General features: G+C 40.0%; 1 pseudogene; it reads left to right on the forward strand.

Annotated features, from left to right (window-relative positions):
• Nucleotides 1-3,501: 3,501 nt before the first annotated feature.
• LOC134950023 (5S ribosomal RNA) lies at nt 3,502-3,620 on the forward strand (annotated as a pseudogene).
• The last annotated feature ends 1,565 nt before the right edge of the window (nt 3,621-5,185 follow it).

A 5,185-nucleotide genomic window follows, 5' to 3' on the forward strand; every position in this document is an offset into this window, starting at 1 on the left:
ACACAGTATAAGCCAGTCAGAATGACCTTTTCTGGACCTGAGGATTTACAAAAACTCAGAAGGAATGATCGCCACAAATCTATATCGGAAAAGCACAGCAACAAACACACTCTTACACCAAACTAGCTCCCATTTCCCCCCTACCATAGAAAATATACCGAAAGGGGAATTCCTCCCCCTCCGCAGAAATTGTTCAGACAACCAAGAATTAAAAATACAAAGCGTGGAATTATCTAAAAGACTGGGGGGGTAATTCCAAGTTGATCGCAGCAGGATTTTTGATAGCAACTGGGCAAAACCATGTGCACTGCAGGGGAGGCAGATATAACATGTGCAGAAAGAGTTAGATTTGGGTGGGTTATTTTATTTCTGTGCAGGGTAAATACTGGCTGCTTTATTTTTACACTGCAAATTAGATTGCAGATTGAACACACCACACCCAAATCTAACTCTCTCTGCACATGTTATATCTGCCTCCCCTGCAGTGCACATGGTTTTGCCCAGTTGCTATCAAAAATCCTGCTGCGATCAACTTGGAATTACCCCCTGGGTGAGAGAGGATACAGCAAAACCTCAATAAAAAAAGCCATGAAAACCGTCAAAACCATCAAGAGAGAGGATATAATTTTCAAAAATGATCCCAAGGATAAAAGCACTGACAAGGCTATTCGCTTTGTCAGTAATTTTTGTCAAGAATGGAGAAAGATAAATGAGGCTATACAAAAACATTGGCATATATTGTATGCAGATCCAATTCTGTCCAAAAATCTGGGCCCAAAGGTTGCCATGAGTTGGCGCAGATCAAAAAGTCTAAAGGATCAATTGGTACGTAGTCATTTTCAAAGACTCCCCAACAAAAAACCTATAATTTCTGGGACTTACTCTTGCGGCAGATGTAAGGCCTGCAAATATATTGATCCAACCAAGGAAATAGAGGACAAGTATGGAAAGATAATACGAATCACAGACTACATGAACTGTCAAACCGAAGGGGTGATTTATTGCCTTCGATGTAGCTGTAATAAAAAGTATATTGGCATGACAACTCGCCCCTTCGAACAGCGTATCCTAGAACATGTAGGATCCATACGCAATGCCATCTCAGACAAGGCCAAAATGAAACAATTGACATCAGTCGCCCGTCACTTCTACATGCACCATGAAAGTAGATGGGAAGAACTTAAGGTGTTTGGCTTGGAGAGGATCAGAATTGGTATACGGGGGGGCAACTCAACGGAAAACCTATTGAGAAAAGAGAGCGAGTGGATTTTCAAGATAGGGTCCATATACCCAGCAGGGATGAATGAAAACATAAACTATGGAGTATTTTTTAATTAATTTTCACCAATCTCCAAGGCATTTAGTTTCTATCTACTCTGCTATAATGTTACTTATCAGGTCCGCATCTATAACTATACACCACATCCAGCACCACTATTATAGACTATTACTCCGGTGTGATAGATTCTTATCTTTTCTAAAAATGTATTCAACCTCCCACTTTTTCATATTTCCATGTAATTTTATTTTTATCACATTAATGGATAATGGGCTTTTTTTGCTTTTGACACACAACCATTTCTGAAGGAACACAATGCCCTCTTACATGTTTTAGCACCTATACATCTACACAATTAAATTCACCTTTTATATCCAGTATTAAACCTTAATCTCAATCCCAATGTCACAACAGTATTCAAACATACACAATTACAGTCATTCACCTTCACCCATATCTCTACTCCCCTTTCTATATTTTCTTTCCCCCCTATTCTCTCAAGCACCACACTCCTTTATCCTTCACTATTCACCCACAAATTTAATCCCAATTAACTTCACAATTTACCCATATATTTAACCCATACACATAAACTCACTCATCCCTGCCCCATTCTTTTCTATTCTCCGCATATTTTACCTCACTCAGTTAATGCACACACATATACACACCGCATTAATAGATCCCTATATGCATATTATAATTATTCAATTTTCATATACATAGGTATTCATTTATCAAATTCATTAGATTATTAAAAAGTCTCTCTCTCTCTCTAAATCCGTCCCGTCGTTACAATAAATTTCAAACCTCCTTTCTTTTTCCTGTGCTATTACCAACACCTGTATTTTATAACAATTAACCGCACAGAGCCATTTATTTAATTTATCAACACTTGCACATTATAACAATCAATTACACTGAGCCTGATATATATTCGTGTTAATGACTGGCTGGCTAAGTGTCCATCACCCATAAGATCCAATCAACCTTCAGCACAGCTCTTTATAAACTGAAACTCCAAGCAATTACTCCATGCCCTGTGATCAAGCTCATTATGCGAAACGTACGTCAGGAACAGGAACCACGGTCACGTGATGTACACACGTGACCGCACCAGCCGGAAGCATCAGGCATCGGCCGCGAGAGCTACGCTTCACCCGCCAGCGGGCACTACGATTTCACGCCGCTGCAATCCTCGGAGCTCTGGCACGGCGGGGAGCGGGACTTCCATCATAAATACCAATCTTGGTTGTGGTATCGTATATACCCCGCATTTTTTCAATCTGCCAGCACAAAATTCTGGGCTACTTGCACCTGTTAGAATAATTTGTGTATGACATATGTTTCAAACATCTCAGACTGAGTATATACCAAACTAGGTTGTAATTACATTATTAACCTTCAGTACCTGTCAGAGAACTGTGTGCATGCTCAGCAAACTTGTATACGAGTAGGAGGATTAGTATCAGATACATTGTTTCCTTCCGAATACGATCAGGAGCAACTCTTTAACCATTCTTTCAAATCAGTAACAGCAGAAGGATACAAATATGTTTCTTGTCTAAACAATCAAGAGGAGCACGTTCTTCAATTATTCTTTCAAATCAGTAACAGCAGAAGGATATAATTGTTTCCTTCCTAAACAATTATGAGGAGCATAGTGCCGGTTTAAATCCACAATGCTATGATTAACAGCAGCAAGCCTTAATATCTACATAGCACCGAGCACATACCCTCCCCCCCTCCTTTTTCACGTATACTAACATAGTGATAGCGCTACAGGTTTGGGTGTAAGCATTATATCTTGGAATTTTCTCAGTGCCAAGGTATTAATAACTATTTTTTGGTTTTTGTAGCTCATAAACAACTGTGCAATTTACTGCTACATGTGCAGTGTGTGTGGAGCATTTGTACTCAGCACCTATACAGAGTGTATTTTGACACGGTCATACTGGTGTCTCCTGAGGTTTCTCTGTGAGTAAAAAGCAAGTCCTATGTGTGGATGCTGTGTGGTTTTGAATAATTTTCCCGCACAGTAAGTTTTCTACTCAGTGTTGTACTTTTTGTGCCTGACGAGTCACTTATTGACTAAGTCAGGTGATTGCATCTATTCTCATAGGCTATTGGCATCAATGCCACATATACTTATAAAATTTACCAATGTGGATATACAGTGATCACACTACAAACATATAGGTGACCAAAAAGGTGAGCTCAATATTTGCGGTCATACCTCACTGGAGATGCCCAATCTCTTCTGACCTTGGAAGCTAAGCAGTGAAAGGCCGGGTAGTAATAGGATGGGAGACCACCTCTGAACACCCTGGTACTGCAATAAATTGGCTCCCTAATAGACTGTCACCTAGACAAACACCACAAGGTACTCAGTTTCATATGACCTATGACTTAATTCTCTGCGGCCAAAATGATCCATAATGGATATATGCAGAATAAATGATGGTCACATTCTATATGAGAAACAATGTGCAATGATTATTTAATCCTGGGACAATAGCCATTTAATTTCCGGCCATTCGTAAATTGTGATATTGTGTTCACTTACGTTTAATAATTCATTTCCATATGTTTGCGAGGCTATTTCACTCAAATATTTACACTCCTTAAATTTAACTTAAACATATACCTAATAAATATGATTTTACCAGTGATATGTTACAATTTTCACCTCTGAATTAGAGTGCTCCCAAAAAAGAGTCTACTTTCCTATACTTCTTTGTTTGGTTTTCTCGGTTGATTACTTTTTTGACTCAAGGGAGCACCACTGAAAGCAACAAGTATATGTACAAGGACTTATATTCCATTTACACATGGTTGCTATATTCAGAAGCAATTCAGGAATAATTCAGTTTTTCAGAGGGTACTACCAGCTTAAATATTGAACTTGTGCGGTTCCCATTACCCTTTTCTTCTTAAGATAATAGGGATAAGTAATTGTGATTTGTGTGACTTTGTAAATAATTAAATGTCACCCCCTCCTTATTCCAAATATTTATTAAAGGACAATATTTGTATCCGTGGTGAATTTTTTGTATTAATGAAATTTTTACTTAAATCCAATGTATGGATAATCAAGGCCTAAAGGGCCCCATACACTACAATGATATGTCTGAGGCTGAAGTCGGAGGCGAATTCCTTTGAACTCTCCCGGGAGTGGTTCCATACGATTCCATACGATTTGGTACATTTTCCATGCGATATATCGTATGCGATCTCAGCCATGCCTGCGGGAACCAGCATATCACGAGTGCAGCACTAACAATCTAGGGGATCCGATCCAACCCTCACGGGAATGCGCATCGGATCGGATCGGAAACACATCCAAAATGCCCGATTTCACCCGATATATCGGCCCGAATGCCCGAAATTGGATTAAATCAGGCATTATCGTTCTAGTGTATGGGGCCCTTTAGTCGGTATCCGGACTCCAGGTCGACAGGAACAAGGTCGACATGGAAAAAGGTAGACATAAGTTTTTCACAATTTTTTTCTTTTTTGGAACCTTTTCATACTTAACGATTCACGTGGACTACGATTGGAATGGTAATCTGTGCCGAGCGAAGCGAAGGCACCATGCCCGAAGCATGGCGAGCGAAGCCGTGCACTAATTTGGGTTTCCGGTCACTCTACGAAGAAAACGACACCAACAAAACATAAAAAACTCATGTCGACCTTTTTCCATGTCGACCTTGTTCCTGTCGACCTTTTGTCCACGTCGACCTTTTATCCATGTCGACCTTAGGTGTGTCGACCAATTGGCGTCGACCTAAGGTGTGTCGACCTTTTTGCTGTCGACCTGGAGTCCCAGACCCCCTTTAGTCAGGGTATAGTATAGTATAGTTTAGGGCAGTAGTTCTCAAACTCGGTCCTCAGGACCCCACACAG

This window comes from Pseudophryne corroboree, chromosome 8 (genome assembly GCF_028390025.1).
Source record: "Pseudophryne corroboree isolate aPseCor3 chromosome 8, aPseCor3.hap2, whole genome shotgun sequence".
Taxonomy (NCBI): Eukaryota; Metazoa; Chordata; class Amphibia; order Anura; family Myobatrachidae; genus Pseudophryne; species Pseudophryne corroboree.